This window comes from Pogona vitticeps, chromosome 5, assembly GCF_051106095.1.
Source record: "Pogona vitticeps strain Pit_001003342236 chromosome 5, PviZW2.1, whole genome shotgun sequence".
Lineage (NCBI taxonomy): Eukaryota > Metazoa > Chordata > Lepidosauria > Squamata > Agamidae > Pogona > Pogona vitticeps.
This window is the reverse complement of record NC_135787.1, coordinates 26,000,908-26,022,055: the sequence shown is the minus strand read 5'-3', so window position 1 is coordinate 26,022,055 and position 21,148 is coordinate 26,000,908. Positions and strand designations below refer to the sequence as shown.

At 38.3% G+C, this 21,148-nt stretch overlaps 1 long non-coding RNA gene across 1 annotated transcript in view; it reads right to left on the bottom strand.

Moving 5' to 3' along the window:
• Positions 1-11,631, bottom strand: part of LOC144583198 (uncharacterized) — a 49,509-nt gene extending 37,878 nt beyond the window's left edge. The window contains exons 1-2 of the long non-coding RNA XR_013536863.1: positions 11,300-11,631; positions 9,078-9,153 (exon numbers count right to left, since the gene is read on the bottom strand). This is a non-coding gene — a long non-coding RNA (uncharacterized LOC144583198). The remainder of the gene's footprint in view (positions 1-9,077; positions 9,154-11,299) is intronic.
• Between the last annotated feature and the right edge of the window lie 9,517 nt (positions 11,632-21,148).

The window sequence follows — 21,148 nt, the reverse complement described above, 5'->3', positions numbered from 1 at the left end:
CCCATGCTTTGCCTTTCTAATTTATAGACAATGGCACACTTAGTTTACTGTCTTGACATAGCTTCCTTCCAAAGAGACATGCATAAAATTGTGGTGATAAATGCTTAAAGATGCATACAGGACCTCCCAATCAGAATATATGTGTGACATACAATTTAAAAAATTAAAAAGCAATTGAATACAGTAGTTGCTTTTTCAATTTTTGAATTTTATGTCACATACATATTGCAAGCCATATTAGTATTCAATTCCTTGTTGTCACCAGCGTGACTTTTTAAGTGTTTAAAAAATCACATACTAACATACAAAAAGGAAGTGTATTTTGCACACAGGAGACACTCTGCACCAACTCTTCCAAAGGAGATATCTTAAAGTTTACTTTCACATGGGTTTTCACTTTTTGACCTGCTCTTGACCTGGGTAATACTGGCAGACCTGTGAGTTTAAGAAGGCCTGGGATCTATTAAAAGAGTAGTAGCTTGACTTTTACTGAGTAGCATGCTGATGGTTTAAAGTAAATGTTATGGTTTGTCACAGGAACCAATTTGGTTACCGTTTGTTCTTCCTGCTCCTGCCTGCCGATATTTTCTCAAGTGTTTTTCATTCTTTAAATTCTAAAAAGAAATCTGCATGCTGTTATTTTAAACTTCTGCATCTCTCTTTCTAGCAGTTTGGTTTTAAACACAAGACGGTGCACTCAAAGTTTAATCAAAAATGCTGTTTGGCAGAACTTGAACTCAAAAGTGAGCTAACTTTGAGGTCATCTCTTTCCGAACACCCAGAAGATCTTCTGAAAGTCTGGCCTGAACTGTTTTTGAAATTCTAAACTGTCTACAAATCATTGAATTCATCTGCTTGCAAGAAACGAACACCAAGAACTTTAGTCAGTACAAAACATTTCATGGAGATTATTAACAGATTAGATGTATTAGTTCACCGGTCTCATGCTCCTGTCCTTTCTCTGTCTTTGGGTGTTTTTACAAATGATGTGTAAATACTTAAAAAAAAAAAAACCCTGACACCTAAAAAGAAAATGTTGCAAGAAAATGCTTACGTTCATAAAATCTCCATAGACATTATATGTTGTGTACTGAATTACAATATGATATACAATGGATAAGGTCTAGATAGATTTTGTAACGTGACAATTCATATCTAAAAGTTAAGCCATTTGCATAACTTGCGCAACAGGATTTCAGCCATTGTATCTAAAAGCTACCGTGTTTCCCCAAAAATAAGACAGAGTTTTATATTAATTTTTGCTCCAAAAAAAACGCAGTAGGGCTTATTTTCAGGAGATGCTTTATTTTATAGTCATGTCATCTTCTTCTGGTTGCTGCACAATGCTGCACCATGTGGGAGGGCAGGGTTTCACTTAACTGGGGCTTATTTTGGAGGTAGGGCTTATATTATGAGCATCCTGAAAAAATCATACTTGGGCTTATTTTCAGGTTAGGTCTTATTTTCAGGGAAACAGGGTATACATGTGCAGTTTCTTTATTACAATGTGCTGTACTATAAATTCACAAAATAAGTACATTTTTGAATTCTTTAGAACTCTTTTTCAACCTAGACCAGTGGTTCCCAACCTTGAGTAACCCAAGTGTTTTTGGGCTGCAACTGCCAGAAGCCTTCACTACTAGCTTTGTTGGCCAGGATTTCTGGGGGTTGCAATCCCAGAAATCACCCAAATTTTACACAAGTTTTAAAGTTGGGAACCACTGGCCTAGATAGGAAACAATTGGAAGTTGGGGGGGGGGGAGAGAGATGTAAGTCTGAAAATTTGGCTATGTCTTTTAAGCCCTAGAAATCTGCAAATAAATTTGCTCCCAAGATGGCGAGTGGGATCTGCAGTTTCTTTCTTTCTTTCTTTCTTTCTTTCTTTCTTTCTTTCTTTCTTTCTTTCTTTCTTTCTTTCTTTCTTTCTTTCTTTCTTTCTTTCTTTCTTTCTTTCCTTCTTTCTTTCTTGGACTTCCTTTTTTCTCTTCTCCCTACTTTTGTGCCATTAAATCTAATGAAGAGTTCAGCAGAACTCAAAAGCCTGCATAATTTGTGAATTCATTCTTGATCTGATTGAAGACATTGTCTACCTGTAGATTCTGTGTTTTGTTCTGTTTGTGTGGATCTACACGGCAGCTATCTTTATTGAAATTTTGTTACTGATAATTGTTAAAAATAACAAACAAGTTACTCTTCAGACTGCAGCCCTGAGAATACATCTTTTTGGACTATTAACTCTCAGAATCTTCCAGCTATCATAGCCAGGTGCTGGGAGATTCTTGGGCTAAAAAACTCTAGTTAAAGGTAAAGGTTCCCCTTCACAATTTTTGTCCTGTCATGTTCGACTCTAGGGAGCGGTGCTCACCCCGATTCCAAGCCACAGAGCCAGCGTTTTGTCCAAAGACATTCTTCCATGGTCACATGGCCAGTGCGACTTTGACACGGAACGCTGTTACCTTCCCACCGAGGTGGTCCCTATTTATCTACTTGCATTTGCATGCTTTCATACCGCTAGGTTGGCGGGAGCTGGGACAAGCGACGGGCGCTCTAGGACTCATAATTCAAAAAGTAACTCTTTCAAGTTCTGCTCTCATAGCACAACAACATCTGTGGTGTTTCTTCCTTTAGGCCATCCTAATCAGATGAAGAGAGAGAAAAATATCTGTATCCATTTTTTTCTCCACACTATGGTCCTCTGCAACCTTTTTTATAGCATCTTTCTCTAACGTGGCTCTTTTATTTGCCTTTTTCCTAAATAGTCATAAATAACATAAAGTTCCATGCAGGGGAGCTGTACCAGCTACATGATTATTGTAACTGCCCTTTCCTGGACTTTTTTCATTCCTCTTTCCTCCCCCCCCCCCCCCGATCTACTGACCAGACATGCAAGCAATGTTCCTGGTACAGCCTCACTTTCAAGATCAAATGCTAGAGCTTCAGTCCTTAGACAAATCTTATATTAGAAGTACTTTCATAAAAACAGAATAATAATACAGAAATAAATTGATCTTGAGTAATTAAACAGCTATGATTGAATGGAGTTGTATTTGCACACATGAGTAACTGTCTGGGGAATCATCCTTTGTTCAATACATTTGCCTATTTCGATGCTCTTAATCTGGGTAAAGTAGATGCATGGAAAGGAAGCTAGCAATTGGGCTGGCTGCCCCTCCTCTCCATACGTTATACACAAACCCAGTCACAGGACTGCAGATATCGAAGGTCCATGCACACAGATTTGAACTGTAGTCATTAACACTGCAAAATAACCTCTACGTTAAAAAAAGGATGTGTGTGGGGGGGGGGAAATCAGCCTTCAGCTCCTGTACCCTCCCCTTTCTCCTGGACAATTAGGCCAGTGAGTATGTTCACTGGGGAATTCTGAGGGCTGCCATCCAAAAAGTTACTTTTCTAAGCTGTGAACTGGAAGCCCTACATTTGTTAAATAGGCTACTACTATAAGAAGGAATAGGTGGATCATTCTGTTTCTCATCTATTTCAGTCTGGTGTGTGTTCATATATAAGTCTGTTCATCCTATTTCTACATTAATATTTATTTATTTATTTTAAAAAATCACACAGTGATTGTTTGTAAATAATCCATACATTGACACATATTCTGGACTTTTTCCCAAAAATACGCCTTTCTAAACATGTTTTCCTGAAAATATATGTTGTTTCCTAAAATGTACGCTTTTATAGCCATTTTAAGGGTTTTTTGGTTGAGTTTTTTGTTTTCATTTGGATTTTTTCTTTCTGTTTTTTTTTTTAAGAAATGAAAGATTTGAAGGCTTGATCCACACATTCACACTCACAGGTGAGGTAGATCGTGTCTATCTGCTTTCAAATAAAAACCAAGCAAACTCCCTGTGCATTTCTAGTTGCCAGATTTCAGTGTGCCGGCTGAAGCCTGAAGGAACAGCAATGATTCTGTCACTCTCTAGACTAAGTAACCAATGCTGAAGGAGTTGAATGTTTAAAGAATGTTATTGTATGTGCTGATTAATGCCTGAGTGCCCATCTTCCCTGTACTCCCAGCTACCACCAGAGTCACTGATTCAGCATGAAGGTCCTTGCATGAGCACATATAATAAATATTACAAGTAACAAATATAGTATTAGAAATAATAAATATAATATATAATAAATATTAGGAAGCCCACACTTTCTCTCCCCCATGTGCGTGTGTATGCATGCACAAACACATACTTGCACAAATGTTATTTTGCACTTGTTTCAGTAGAGCCTACCTCCTGTGATATCAGAAAAGTCCATCTCCTCTTCTCATGTTTTTCCTTGGAATCTCAAGAAACGACAAACTGTATTGGCAAAGGCTTTCACAACCGGGATCTAATGGTTGTTGTGGGTTTTTCGGGCTCTTTGGCCGTGTTCTGAAGGTTGTTCTTCCTGATGTTTCGCCAGTCTCTGTGGCCAGCATCTTCTAGTGCATGAGTGGTGATCAGTGACACTGTCAATTTGGCAAGCCCCTCAGGTGGGGAGTCCAACAGTAACATCTTTCCCACGATCTCCAACACCCAGCAATTAACTCAGATCAGTAACTATATATAAAGTTGATTCTCCAAAAGGTTTTTGTATAAACATTTTAAAAAACACACACACAAAAGGGTGGCATGGATACATAGAAGTTGTGAGGAGTACATGAAGAAAATACACATACCAAAAGAGTCTTAGTCCAACTCCATGGCTTTATTATTTAGGGCCATGGAGATAAGAAGCGTATGGGGGAAGATATATTTTTGTGTATCCTCATGAGAAACAGCAAACATATCACCATGCTTATGGTGTCATGTTTATACTACTTGTCTAACAGACAGAGGGCAGGAATCAGTACAAAAATGCAGAAAACAGCTCTTCATTCTCAGCATTCCATTATGTATACCATAGAAAATACTGTTTAGCAAGATTTCAGACATTGCTTTAGCCTGAAAATAATTTTGATTATGAGACACAAGTTCACATCTGCAGTGAGGGTCTTTTTTGTAGGTGAAACAGAAGTCTATTTTCAGCCATTTTTAAGTACAATGGAACCTACAGAATTGTGACTAAATTGGCTGACAATCATTTCAATATAAATTTAAAAATAATACTTTTCACAAGCAATATATAACCTGAGTTCTGACTCCTGTCCTCTGAAGATGCCAGCTACAGAGATTGGTGAAACATTAGGGGGGAGAAAAACCTCAAGAACATGGCCAGACAGCCCGAAAAATCTACAACAACCATTGGATCCCGGCCGTGAAAGCCTTCGAGAATACAATATATAATCAGTTTCTGAATTTATTGCTGCAGAGAAAGGGGGTTGCTTATTTTGAGGAAGGGGAGAGATTTTTGCTTGTCCATGTTTCAGAACAAACCATCTCACTTCACATTTCAGTCATTTTGACCTTGCACTTTGAAAAACAGTCATGTTGACCTTGCACTTTGAAGTTTACATGGCAATGCTGTTCTTGGCTCAGAATCACTGATAAAGGTACATATATTTAGAAAAGTTGCATACAAATCTATAAAAGTCTGCATTTAAAAAAATAGAAAGATCATTGTGTATAGAACAGACTTATGAATGAAAGCAGCAACCTAACATACACTGGATATAAGTTGATTGTCTCTTATTTTGCATAAACTGGAAAAAATGTAACAATTGATAATCCACTGGAGACAAATGCTGGGCTACATGATATTTTAATATTATACAGCCAAGTCTTATGAGGGGATGAAACAGTTTTGTGTAGGATTTTAACTAATAACAGTGAACATTTGGATAGAAGGACTGAGCTTGATCTGGACTTTATTTAGTATTTCTAGGTCACTCACCAACTAGGGATAGTTGCTTTCTTGTCTAGAGAGTTTGCATCAAAACTCAATAGATGCCATATTTAAATATTAATATTGATTAATAATATTTAATCAATCATGAAGTCTGAGTATTTCATGCCTAAGCAAGTGTTCAGCATTTTGGGTTCCGGCACATTTAACTGAATCATAGAATTGCAGATTTGAGAAGAACCCCATGGAGCATGCAATCCATCACCCTGCCAAAGCAGGACATCCACAGCACAAACGTCCCTGACAAATGGCCACACAACTTCTGTTCTAAAATCTCCAAAACAAAAAAGAAACATCATCACCTTTCAAGATACTTCATTCCATTGTCAAACTGCTCTTACCCTGAGGAGATACTTCCTAACATTTAGCTGAAATTTCCTTTCTGGGAATTTGAATCCATTTCAATCACATGGATCAATTTCTAAAGGTAAAAGTCCACACAGGGTAAATCACATGACCAAGCAGTGATTGCATTAAAGCCAACCATGAGAAAGCTACTCAGTAAGAGAAACTGTGTGTAATCCAGAGGCAAGGATGGGATGCTACCTGTATTAGACCACTAAAGAAATCACAAATGATACCTTTTAGCCTATATGAGCCTTCATGAAGCTAGGCACCACTTGTCTACAGAGGGTGCAGTAAAATCCAAAAGTTCCAAAAGTCATGACTGACATCTGTGTCAATTTCAACATGAAGGCTGCAAAGTCATACCACGAGTGTCGGTTTCAAACTCCACCTCTGGCAGCGTTGACCGAATCATTCCAAACATGTCAAACAAAACAGTCGGCATGCAGTATCTCACAATCATAAAGCCTACTGGTGATATTGTGAAAAATCCTATATCATGTATTTCCTTAACTAGGAGTAAACACCACCAAATGCTTTCAAGTCCCTATTTTACGCATAAAACAGAAGCCAGTTCCTGTCTTAGAGAAAGTATACTCTGGAAAGCCAACACTTAATTCTGTCATTGCTGATACTAATGATCAGCATATCAAATGTTTTTGGACTAAAACTTCCAGAAACATTATGATATTTGTAGTACAGAAAAATAACTTCATCTAGCTCTGTTAGGGGAAAATACAAAGTGCTCAGCATTAGTTCAGTAATCCTTAAAGCAACCTATAACCAGAATCAGGTCTGTATAATTGTTTTCATTTTGCAGATGGAGTGCATACTTGTAGCTGAGAATAGGTACAATTTAATGCTTCTAAAAAGATAACAAGCACTGTGCAATCCCCATTTATAAGAAAGCTATACCTGTTGAATATGTGCATTTCCTGTTGTTCTTAAGAGATATACAATAGGAGCTGTGGGGGAGGGATCATCAGGGGGTGCACAAAATACCTTGGGCTCCAGGTTGTACAGCTCTGTACCATGTCCATGAGCAATCACGTTTTGCATAATATAGTGTAATATAATATTTCCATAATATCATTTGTATAGCATGTGAATGCCTGGACATGAGGAACTACTACACGACAACCTGGTTAGAAAGAAACTCCTGGTGCTTGATAAGGGTGTTGAGGTAGAGAGGAAGTAAAAGAAGTATTGGGTGGCAGGAGAGAAGAAGACTCCTCAGAGAGAAAGAGAAAAGACACTGAAAGGATGTTAAGCCAGAAAAACCTGGTACTGACTGAAGGAGTATTAGATTGGAGGGAGAGAAAGGGCGGCATGAAAGAAAAAGCACTGGAGCCAGGAAAGGAATAGAAGAATGTTGGAGTGAAGGTGGAGCTCATGGATTTCTTACTGGAATCTGAAGAGAATTTGTATCTGAACCTAACATGGAAGAAAATGTTACCTTGAAATTTCACTTCATTGGCTTTGATGTGTTGAACTGGTATTGTGAAGACGCTTGCATATGACCTGTTTTCCAGATTCTGCCCTCCCCCCCTCCTAAAATCGTGAATAGAACTAGACATTGTCATTATAGTCATCTGGACATAAGCCAGAGCATTCACAAAGTATTCTGAACATCTGGAAAAACAAATGAAAAAAAATATGATCAGGACAAGCTGATTTCAATGTATAAATATTGGGGAAGTTACTTTTTGGATGACAGAATCCCAGCCCATGCTGGCAGGAAGCTGTAAGTCCATAAACATTATTTCTCCAAGATCTGGCATATATTTATTTCATGGTAATAAAACCACTCCCCATACAGAACAGGAGTGAAAATATAGAAGTTTTATTTTTTTCATTCTTTTCAAGTCTGCTTGAAAACGATAGCTGTCTAGTATTCTTCAGAAAATTTTTAGAATGTGAAAAACTCAATTTCATGTATTAAATATATTTATTCACTCAAATAATTAATGAACCCAGAAATGTTAATTGTCACAGATCAGTGGATAGTCTTATAAATAAATAAAAAACTAGGAATAGAGAAATACTTTTGGCTAACCTTTTTTTAAAAAAAAAATCAGTTTTCTGCTATAATAAATCAGGAATTCTGGGATATAAAGCATGCTCCTGGGTATTCTTGTGTGCTCATCTGTCTCCACTGGCCTTTTTGAATTAGATCTTGAAGTACACATCCCAGTTGATAAACAAATAAGAAAATACACTGTAACAACTAAGATGATTATTTGCTATCTGTTGTGCAGATTGGCCTTGGACTGATTGTTTTGCTAAGACATTCAAAAAAGACTGGCTAAGATCAGCATCACTTGTAATGTGTAAAAATGAGGCGGGCAGCACATTTAAGAGAAAAGGGGCAAATTCCTATATAAGAAATGAACAGGCTAAAAATACATGTTAACTGCCCAGTATATAACCCATTTGGGTTTAAGGACTAATGTTTGAGTCAACTGCTACTTCACTGAATTCTGTAGATCTTGTAGCCTGCTCTGGTGAGCATGTTCAGGCTGCATTATATAGAATCCAGTTGAAGTAATCCTTCTTAAAAAGTAACTTCTATCATGGAATTTATAATTTTAATGTCCCATATATATTCTTTTTAGAGCTTTGCTAGGGATTCAAGGAGTTGTAATCCAAACTGTAAACTTTTCAACTTCTGGATTTTTTCGCATATATATTTTTGGAGTCACATAATCTGAGTTGCATATCTAAAACCAAGAGTTTTCTTTAAATCATAGGTCTGAATAGAAATGCTAAAATATTCACATGCACTCAATACACAATGTCATTCCTTTAAAATGAGAGGAAGGGTCATGGACTTTGATTTCTACTCTGCCCCGAGGATATTTACAATTATTATAAGATCAGTCACTCACCTTGTGCAACCTCTGGGAGTAAAACTGTTTATCTGTTTACACAATTTCTTTTTTTGCAGCTGAGTCAAAAGGGTCACTAAATGGAGAGACAGTAAACATACAAATTTAACACCCGTGATGTTCAGCATTCCAACAAGAAAAGAATTTCATTGGATTTGACCATCTTTATCAAAGTAGGGGGTTTTTTTGCTCCTCCTGAAATTCATTACACGAAGGAACACAGCTAGCCCTAAAAATGCATGTACTGGTGAGGCTTACAGAGCGTTTTGGAAAAATAAGGCACACACAAAACGCTTTAAAATGTGAACAGCTTAAAGTGTATTTAGGTGAAAAATAAACCCTGCAAGCACTTTTTAGTCATTGGGTAAACATGTATATGTTAGGTATAATATTATATAAATGTGCACATTGGGAAAAATATATTTAAATGTATCATAATTTCCATGTGAGGAGGACCCCAAAGTCTTGCAACAGAATGCAAAACAAAGACAGGAAAAATACAGATGGGGTTTTGGAGTAATGCAACGAAAACAAGAATGAAATGTTTGCGTATTTCTAATATTCACTGTGCCAAGAATCACAGTGACATCTATCACAGATGCAAAACAGACTTCATGGCATCTAGCTAATAATCTTAAAAATCAACCGTCATCCAAACCCTCAGTATGTGAGTGCCATCAGCCATGAATAGCTGATTTCCCATTATATTATTACATATACAACGGTGGTGTCCAACATAAGGAGCATAATGACCACACTTCCATCAGATTTTATGTTCAGCATAATAGAGAATAACCTGACTCTGTAACTCTGTGCATCAGTGCTGATTCAGATATGCATAATATAACTTTTCTGTAAATTTCTTGAAGAGGAAAAGGTGGCTACCTACCAATGGAATGCTCTATTTGTATTTGCTCTATTTTTCCACATATGGTAGTCACTTTATATTGCAGAAATAATATATCCTATTGATATGATCTATATATTGTCTTCTATAATGTCTGATGTATATTGCAGTCACTAAAAAGAGATGTGTATGTGTGAATGCAACTTGGCTACAGAATGTGAAAGAGATGGGATAGTACAGCCCTTCTCTCCAGCTGAGCAGAGAGAAATGATGCCATTTGTTCCTCTAAACTGTTTTCGTTCCAGCTCCCTATTATAAGAAAGTCTGCATAACTTCAGGATTTTGTACCAGAAATTGCTTAATATCCCAAAGAAACATCAACTCTTGGGAAGTGCAAGCAAGGATGTTCAAAGACAGCGTAGACATTTCCGTCGGCAATTTCTTTTACATTATTGATCACCCGAAATATGAAGCTAGATTGATCTTTGAAACCCTTTTAATACACATCAGAAATTGTGTTACATGATGCATTCAAAAACATGCACTGCTAACTCACATTATAAAAACTTTCTGCCAGTCATCCAGCCAAAGAAAGAACAGGCGCCGTGGTTTGAATTACTTAGATCTCTCTATAATTTTACAGCTGGAACAAAACCGTTTCTGTGACTTGTGAGTATATGTTTACAATAAGCCAAGTACCACTCTCTAGATCAAGGATCTTCCCATAAACAGGGATGCCAGAACCTTCCCATTATGGGGGATATCATCTAGCAGGATGCAATGGAGAGAAAATTAGAAAAGAAGGATGTGTTTAAGAAAGTCACTGAAAGTATTGTTGGAATGATGTCTTATTTATTATTAAGAACAAATACACCAGGATTAGAAATACTAGCTGGAAAAAAAAGTGCTAAAAATACAGTTTGGCAGTTGTAATGGGAACTGGGAAGAAAACACTGAACACTGTGGTAAGTCAGAATGTGGAAAAGTTTCTCTTTGGGGCACAATTCCTGGAATCCATCAAGCAGCATGACTACTCGGTAAGCTATAATCTCAAAAGCGACTTTTTCCCAAACTCTGAGTAAATTCAAAATGATCAAGACTGATGACAAACAACCAAGAGTCTGGTTCCTAATTAGTATTGTGCATGGTATCAAGTCAAGCATTACATTTTCTTACATTCCTGTGTTTCCCCCTGAATGACTGAATTTAAAACAAAAAAGAAAACTGGCAGGTCTTTTAAATAACATCAATTTCATACTATCTGTGCAGATTTCAGATTAAAAGCATTCTGAGATTATTTCTGTCCTACAACACCAGTACTACACAAATCAGTAAGAGAACATAGCAAAGCTGAATGGTAAGAACATGCTCTCACCTGTCTGGAAGAGGTGAAGGAAAATGAAGCATTACAGATGTGTTCTTCCATCTATACCATTGCAGAGAATCCTCCAGCCTACTTACAGCTGGAGGAATTGCTGTACCAGTGGAAGCACAAGCAAAATATGCAAGAGATCAGATGTTGCAAGGTCAAGCTTCAGTGGGGGAGTTAGACTTCCTCTTCCCAGTCTTGAGAGACACTGAGCATTGCTAAGGTATCTGGTGAATCTCTAGGGATAAGGTTCAGGCCTTGTCACTACAAATCACCCTCTGCCAAGCAATTTGTGCAGGCAGGATAGAACAGCTGTTAAACAAAGAAGTCTTGGGCTATCCCTTTGGCTGAAAGCATGGCAGTTGCTACTGGGGAGAAGAGACTGGGAGATGAAAGAAAAGCAAACATGCCGAAGTTGAGAGGGCAAGGAGAAGCTCTTTCACCTTCCCACTCAGTTATGCAGAGAGAAATTTTCTGACACATTTGTGAGGGTGTGCATTTGTCCAGTTGTATGGAAGCGGACTTTATCCATTCTTTTGAATCAAAGTCTTTGCTAGGAGACGCAAGATTATATGACACTGTATTCTAGAAAACTTAAAATATCATATAACTTTGGACATAGGCAGCACTTCTGGAATAAATTGTTGTCAGGCTTGGAAGGGATTTCTCTGGCTGGCCAGGAACATTGCTCTGGAGAGAAAAGGAAAATGAGCAGACATATGCATTGGATTTGTAAAGACTGCAAGGCCATTTTGCATCCTTGTATCTCCTAAAAAATGGCAGCAAGGTTCAGCCTTGTTGTAGAGGGAGAAGAAAGCTGAGAAAGGTTTCTGTGTTGACACAAGACATATCATATTATATATGATCTTTCTTACACTTATTTCACTCACTGGTTCCACATGCATACTTCCTCTTTTCAGATCTACCTGAATAAAATGTCAGTCAAAGTAAGCATCTCTGTGCCAAAAAGGTTAAAGGAGTTTCTTTAAACTGAAGTTTGATTCACAATCTGAACTAAATATATTTTGTGTAAACATGGTTTTCATAAACAGGCTTAATGGAACCGGGTGGCCATGTGGGCTATTTTATGGAAGATAGTTTCCTGTGTGGAGGATTAGCAGAAGACATCTCCCCCCCCCCTTATTTTGAGAGGCCACTCAGTCCAATTCCAGCTTCAAGACATGGAATCATGATGGAAGATCAAAGAGAGCTTGATGTGGCACATTAATAGTTACAGTAGCATCAGGACAGTGAACTACTGATCATCTAGATCCTCTTTATTATGGTGAGATGTGTTTTTCTGTTTAAATTATGGCAATTGTTCCTAAGTTTATCTCTACACATAGAAAGTATCATATGCATCTGTTATGCAAACTTGCGTCCTCTTTTGGGTGAATGCATTCTCTCACTCTCTTGTGTATGTGTGTGATAGAGAAATGGAATTGGAAATCATGAGGGGAAAAAATTGAATTTGTTGTTGATGTTGATAATGATAACAATAACAATTTCAATGGCTTTGAGGGAATTCAGACTTCTGAGGGTCTAGGATTTCAAACTGTATCTGCTGATGTAAGCAGTTATCTTAGGTTGTTCACACCATGTTAAATTGGCCTGGTGCTTACAAACAAGAAGATTTCTGTTTCTCAAACCGGAATCCAGGGAATATCCCAGTGATGACAAGGGTATGCAATCAATTTTCATTGATTCTCCTCAACTGTTCAGATATGTGTTTTTTGTTGTTTGTTTCTTTGTTTCTTTGCTTCTTTGTTTCTTTGTTTCTCTCTCTCTCTCTCTCTCTCTCTCTCTCTCTCTCTGTGTGTGTGTGTGTGTGTGTTTTTAAAAAAATGTTTGTACTGGAAATAGGAACCGTTGAGAGCCAACTCCCCAACTCTTGATGAGGAAAGATACTAACAGTGGATAACATCCAGAGGGCAGTAAAGATGGTGAAGGGTCTAGAAACAAGCCCTGGTTTGTTTAGCTTGGAGAAGAGGTAACAGAGGTGTTATAATCACCCGTCTTCCAAGTATTCAAGGATCTGTCATGTGAGAGAAGAGGGAAACGAATTTTCTGCTGCTTAGGAAAAAGAACTCAAAGTAATGGGAACAAATTGCAAGAAAGGTAATTTTGACTAAGCGTTAGGAAGAAGCTCCTGATGGTAGATGTAAGTGACTAATTCTGTTTCTGTTGTATGTGTGTGCTTTGCTTCTCAAAGGGAAAAGATACAGTATTAGCTTTGCCCACACAGTGTGAGTAAGCTATGAAGATCCTGATGAGAACAAATAACTCATTTTGTCTTGTTCTTTCATGGTGATAATAAAGAATCTTATCAAAACATCCTAAATTGATAAGAGATCACAAAACACAAGACTGTGAATTACATATTTGAATTATAATTCCCAGATTCTCTTGTATCTCTACAGCCACTGTTGCCCCTAAAACATAATATTTCTCAGCTCTGGTATATCTATTGTAATTCCACACATATCGATCCAGCATGGCATCTTTTAGTCTTCTGATAGATGGGACTGTGTGCATCTCCCAGTTTCCATTATGTCCTTCCTATACGCAACTATCAGTGGGCCTTATTCTTCTGGATATTGAACAGAGCTAACTACATGTTTTCATTCTATCACAGGGCTTTCCAACTCTGGAAGGCATTGATATTTAGTTTCAGTTTAACCCTATATATAGACTGTCCCCAATGTACTTCCACAATCCCCATTGGGTCAATCCATAAAGACTCCAAATTCTATATGCCAAATTCAATATTTCTCTTTCTTTAACCTTAGTCATGATATCGGGTCATAATGGCTGCCACTCCAAAGATATTGCACAATTTTCCCATCTTAACTGATCTTTTTATAATGTGAAGAGAGAAAAAGGCTATCAAAATGGTGAGAAAATTTGGGGCAGCTGCAAATGAAATGTAGTATAATGTGATTGTGGACCCTCCTAGAATTCTATGAATTGAATTGCAGAATAAAAGCATTGTCCAGAAGCACCTTTTGATTTAATTGGAAAAGGGATTTTACAACTCTTATCACCACTATCTCTCTTCCAATGCTTTTAAGAAAGGTAATGTCAAGCAGGTCTTGTTCCAACGAACTAGATACAAAGATAGATACTCGAACAGTTCCTGGTAAAATTCTACTGGTTGCTCTTTTAGGACCTGTAGAAGGGTTTATGAGAGCTTGGAAGTGTAGAATAGCAATGTAAGCCTCTATGTTTTAGCATACACGTTTGACTCAACAAGGGCATAACATCCCTTTTGCAAAATATCATATTGGCTGAAATCTTGTTGAGGAGTTCCACAAATGCCATGAACTTTTAGATGCAAATTGCCGTAAGTTGCAGTTGTCTCAGTATGCAGCAGATGTCTACGGAAAATTTTTAACTTACAGAAACTCACGTCTAAAGTTATATTGTTTGCATAACTGCACTATGGCATTTCAGCCAATGACTTTAATGTTGGTCAAAATCCTGTTAGCTACGCCCACAAGGATGGGTGTAGCTAAAAAAGCAGACCTTTTGGATGCAAATGCCTCAAGTTAAGAAATCACCTGAGATATTATGTGTTGTATACTGAGTCATAAGACTTGACCCATAAAAGACTGTGATGATTTCTTAACTCAAGGGAATTCACCCCCAAAAGCTATGTTGTTTACATTAAAATACTAACAGGACTTTGGCCAGTTGCTTTTTAAAAAAATTAAACTAGTTCCTTTTCTTTTAAACATTACTGAAGGATTTTAGCCATTTTACAAAGTAGTAATAATTTAAAGTAACATGATAATAATATGTAATTACTAGTAAAGTAAGGAATCCCTTTTTAAAATTGGCATCGTATTTTGTAAAAATAGCATTCTAACCTTTTGGTTAGACAATATGCCAATCTGATACAATTCTTTACTGCTACATCAAGACACACAGATGAAGAATGGCATAATCTGTAAATAAAATGGTGATACTGTGCCACATGAAATTTTCAAATATAAGCATCTGTGCCCATTGTGGTCTGACAGCCTTTATGAATGAGCTCAGTCATAAAGTGTACAGCATAGCTCAGATCCAGTGCTTGGAAATCTCTCTCTCTCTCTCTCTCTCTCTCTCTCTCTCTCTCTCTCTCTCTCTCTCTCTCTCTCTCTGTGTGTGTGTGTGTGTGTGTGTGTGTGTGTGTGTTTGTTTATTTGTTTGTTTGTTTGGGGCTGTGATCCCCAGACCTCTGCTGCCAGAATGCAGAATGGTCAGCTTGTTTGTTGGGAATTATGGGAATGTTTGTGTTTTTTTAAATAAAAAACCCTTTTCCAAACTCTGATCAGACCTGTTCATAAAGCTGCTTAGAGATTTATGTGTGGTTTATTGTGCTTATACAGTACTGAATTAGCAGTGAAGTAGCCATTTGGCCACTCTTACCAATGGATGTCATTATATTCCTGAAGGTACGGCAGACATTTTTGCATTGTGTGTTTACGTACAGAGGCATGCATTTAAAAAGAGATAGGGCAGATTGGAGCAATATGGAGACACACGAGTAATGACAAAGCCCTGGGCAAGGGACAGATCAGAGGGAACAGATGAAACAGAATGCAGCTGGCAGCTGGCCTATTGTGGAGTGGAGCTGTATAAAACCTGAAACTTAATTCTTTTAGTCATTCCTGCCAGAATCATGCCACAAGAAGAGCACGGGATCTGCAGAAGTTAGATCTGTATCTACCAGTAGATCTCTAGATAAGCTGTAGTAATTCAGCAGCAAACTCCTACTCTTAAAAACAGCAACAATAAAATCATTCTCTCCTACCCATCCTACTCCTAGTAAATACTTTTAGTAGGCAATCCAGATTTTTATGTGAAAGGACTATGAGCTCCATTCTGTTCTGACTTTAATTCCAAGTGTTGTTGTTTTTTTCTAATTAGGCTTCAGCTGGGGGATAGTGAGGTTCTTGTGAATGTACACACACACACACACACACACACACACAACCCCCCCTTAAATCTAAAGTCTTCCCACATTATAGAAAATAACAAAAATCACAGATGAATCAGACTGGCTACTTAATGGATGTTCCACTTGCACAGACACTGGGTTAGTTTGCAGCTGTAGGAGTTTCTGGCTCCTACTGATTTAAGTTATACTTCCAAAAGATGTCTGTGATTTCAAATGTTACAGCTTAATGCATGGACACTGTCCAATAATCTATCAAACACAGAGTAGGTACTGTTACATTAGAATACTTCAACCTATCTTTGAAAAGACTGATCTAAATTCAAATAGGACTTGATTTAGTATGGGAAAGTTCTATTTCATTTCTTTTTTTAAAAAAAAATAAGACTTTTTATAAACCTCAAATCCTTTTACTGAAGAGGGAATTCTTGGTTTGAAGGGGGAGAAATAAGGAGATTTAATTAACATTTTCCTATTTTATTATGACATCTGATTTTTCCTCTCTCTCCCTTCCTCCCTCCCTCTCCCGCTCTCCCATAAATACTTGTCAGGTTTATGATTTTTCTATTCATTGGCCAGGAATTGTGTTGCACGAGCTCAGATTTTGGGTGCTCATACCAAGTTTAATTTCACTCACAAGTAGAGTTGACAAAAGATCACAGCCACTAAGCCCTGGAATTACCCTAGATATTGCCCTCTGTGCTCTGCAAATGAAATCCTACAGAAGACCCTTTGGAAAAAAAAGAACATGATGGTTAACACTCAGAAATCCATTTTGCACAGGGCAGCGTTTGTACACAGACAAGCACTGAATGACAGGCCGAGCTGCCAGCTCTTGGATGAGAAAAGTCAGATGCTTAGATGCTTAGCATCTCTCTCTCTCTCTCTCTTTCTCTCTCTCTCTCTCTCTCTCTCTGGCCCTCCCTTCTCTCTTCATCTCCAATCTCTCTCTCTCTCTCTCTCTCTCTCTCTCTCTCCACACACACACACACACACACACACACACACACACACACATACACACACACACACACACACACACACACACACACACACACACACACCACTCATGCCCTTGATTGACTACCAGGTCAGATAAGAAATTAAGACCAGTGAAATCAGAACCAGACCGCACCTGTCCACTGTGCAGTTCCAGAAGAGAACTGAAATAAAGCACTTATGAAACTCCTGTGATCATAACCTTCAAAAACCCTGAGCTCTTCCCCCAGCTGTCTGCTTTCCCAAACCCAGATTGGAAATTTCTACAATGGGCGCTCTGGCAGAGACATCTCACAGTCTATTTCCAACAGAACGTAGTCATTTTGGGAAAAGGTGAGGCATCCCAGCAAGCAGGAAGGTCCCCATTTAGCAACAAAGAAGCTGAAAATAAGCCATGACCTCATGGGCTTGGCTTGCCTAATTTGTCACATTTGTTTTCAAAGGGCGATTTGTATTTATTATTTTTAGTTGAAAAACTAGGGCAAATGGATGAAAGTTCTGCAAATATAGCTGTCAGTCCTTTGGCTGATTTGTGAGATATATACGATCTACTAATTCCTTGCTGTTTACAACCAGTTTTAATTGAAGCTATTGCTGAGCAGCTCTAGAATTTGCACATTTAAGCCTTGTCAAGCCTTAAAGTGGATTTTGAGTTAACCAAGTTAAAGAATTACAATCAGAAGGGCACTTCTGAGCAAGTATAAAGTTCATTTCCCTTCCATCTGGAGCACCAGTTCACCCATACATTTCAAAGGCAGGGAGTAAAGCTTCCAAGTCATACTGCACAACTGTGAGATAGATTTAAACATGAAGGTTGATGCTGCTCTTTTTGAAATAACATTGGAGGGTGTAATAGTTTGTGCCTATATTAAAAAAAGGAAGCTTGCTTTCTCCAAGGACAGGGACATATTCTTGGATGTTATTGGAAATCTCCCCCACCCACGCCAATCTGCTCTCAAACTCTGGAACTCCCTGCTGAGGAAAAATAGACTTTCTATTGTCCTTCTACAAGCAACAATCTTTTCATTCAAGGAAGCCACTGGCATGTGTCCAACTCTGCTACCAGAATGCACCAAATACCCCATCAGTAGGGTATTAGCCAGGTGGTGGTGGTGGTTGTTACATCGTGTTTTTAATGTATTTGTTTCAATGTTATATATTTTTATCAAGATTTTGTTCTCAATTTGCATTTTCTTATTCTCGGCTGCTTTGTTTGTTGACTGTTGGGGATACAGAGAGAAACACAGGACATACATTAATTTAATAATCAAATAAAAATATGTGTGAGGCAGTGGAAGCCAAAGTTTTGCTCTCCCTGTGCTAGAGCACTGGTTTCTTCTGAAGTGAGGCTCATGTCTCACGTTTTACTCATTACATGCAAAATTATATTACATGCAAAAATATCTGATTTTCATAGTTTCCTATTAACATATTTATATATTCATCCATTCATTTATCATATATTGCACTTTCCTCTCAGAACTGGGACTCAAGATGACTTACAATGAGATTAAAAACAAATACAGGTAAAAAAATAAAACTCAATAACTTGGAGGTCGGTTCACATAGTACCAAACAATTGTCAAAAATTTTGTCTGAATGAAAAAGTCTTTGTGAGAAGGACAACAGGAAGACAACCAGCCTCACATCCCTTGGTATGGATTCTATAGCCTGCAAACGGCCACTGATGTGTTGTACTCTAATTCAATGTGCGCATATGTGTACACGACATAGCATTTTTATGGCTGTTTCACAAGTACAAGTCTTTAAACATTTGTGGATATACATATTGTATCACATTTCTTTTCAGGCTTTCTAAGCTCAATTATTTTTGTACACATTGGTTCCTTCTCAAACACAGTGCTTGTTGCATGCAGCTCCCTTTCACAATTAAGCTGAAGGAGATTAATAATGGTCAAATAAATGACTTGTTAAATGTGTGGTCACATTTGCTTAACAGCCCATAGGGAGGATTTGGGGTAGGGGATGAAATAACAATTTGACCATATGATTTTCATCAAAACAACAGCACAAGGAGGGGATGTGAACTATCCACACCAAGTTCTGGCAAGCCAGTGTAGAAGGTAGATAGATAGATAGATAGATAGATAGATAGATAGATAGATAGATAGATAGATAGATAGATAGATAGATAGATAGATAGATAGATAGATAGATAGATAGATAGATAGATAGATAGATAGATAGATAGATAGATAGATAGATAGATAGACAGACACAGACAGACAGACAGACAGACTGACTGACTGACTGACTGACTGACTGACTGACTGACTGACTGACTGACTGACTGATCGATCAATAGACCAATCGATAGATCAATCAATAGATCGATAGTAGAGCAATCAATAGTAGATCAATAGATCGATAGATCGATCCAGCCATCCTCCTTAGATCCTTTTAAAGAGAAAGACAGGGTTAAAAAAAGTTTTGAATGAATGAATCCTATTTGTAACTCCAACTTAAATGTGGACCTGTTGTATCAGTGAGTATTACATAAATATTGATTCACTGTTCAACAACCAATTCAATGCTGTAGTTAGGACTAGCATTGTGTTTAGTCGTTTAGTCGTGTCCGACTCTTCGTGACCCCATGGACCAGAGCACGCCAGGCCCTCCTGTCTTCTACTGCCTCCCGGAGTTGTGTCAGGTTCATGTTGGTTGCTTCGCAGACACTGTCCAGCCATCTCATCCTCGGTCGTCCCCTTCTCCTCTTGCCATCACACTTTCCCAACATCAGGGTCTTTTCCAGGGAGTCTTTTCTTCTCATTAGATGGCCAAAGTACTGGAGCCTCAGCTTCAGGATCTGTCCTTCCAGTGAGCACTCAGGGTTGATTTCCTTTAGAACTGATAGGTTTGTTCTCCTTGCAGTCCAGGGGATTCTCAAGAGCCTCCTCCAGCACCACAATTCAAAGGCATCAATTCTTCGGCGGTCTGCTTTCTTTATGGTCCAGCTCTCACTTCCATACATCACGACAGGAAAAACCATAGCTTTGACTATTCGGACTTTTGTTGGCAAGGTGATGTCTCTGCTTTTCAAGATGCTGTCCAGATTTGTCATCGCTTTCCTCCCAAGAAGAAGGCGCCTTTTAATTTCAGGGCTGCTGTCTCCATCTGCAGTGATCATGGAGCCCAGGAAGATAAAATTTGACACTGCCTCCATATCTTCCCCTTCTATTTCCCAGGAGGTGATGGGACCAGTGGCCATGATCTTAGTTTTTTTGATGTTGAGTTTCAGACCGTTTTTTGCACTCTCCTCTTTCACTCTCATTACAAGGTTCTTTAATTCCTCCTCACTTTCTGCCATCAGAGTGGTATCATCTGCATATCGGAGGTTGTTGATATTTCTTCCGGCAATCTTAATTCCGGCTTGGGTTTCTTCCAGTCCAGCCTTCCGCATGATGTATTCTGCATATAAGTTAAATAAGCTGGGGGACAATATACAGCCTTGCCGTACTCCTTTCCCAATTTTGAACCACTCAGTTGTTCCATGACCAGTTCTAACTGTTGCTTCCTGTCCCACATATAGGTTTCTCAGGAGACAGATAAAGTGGTCAGGCACTCCCATTTCTTTAAGAACTTGCCATAGTTTGCTGTGGTCCACACAGTCAAAGGCTTTCGCATAGTCAATGAAGCAGAAGTAGATATTTTTCTGGAACTCTCTGGCTTTCTCCATAATCCAGCGCAAGTTAGCAATTTGGTCTCGAGTTCCTCTGCCTCTTCGGAATCCAGCTTGTACTTCTGGGAGTTCTCGGTCCACATACTGCTGAAGCCTACCTTGTAGGATTTTGAGCATAACCTTGCTAGCGTGCGAAATGAGTGCAATTGTACGGTAGTTGGAGCATTCTTTGGCACTGCCTTTCTTTGGGATTGGGATGTAGACTGATCTTTTC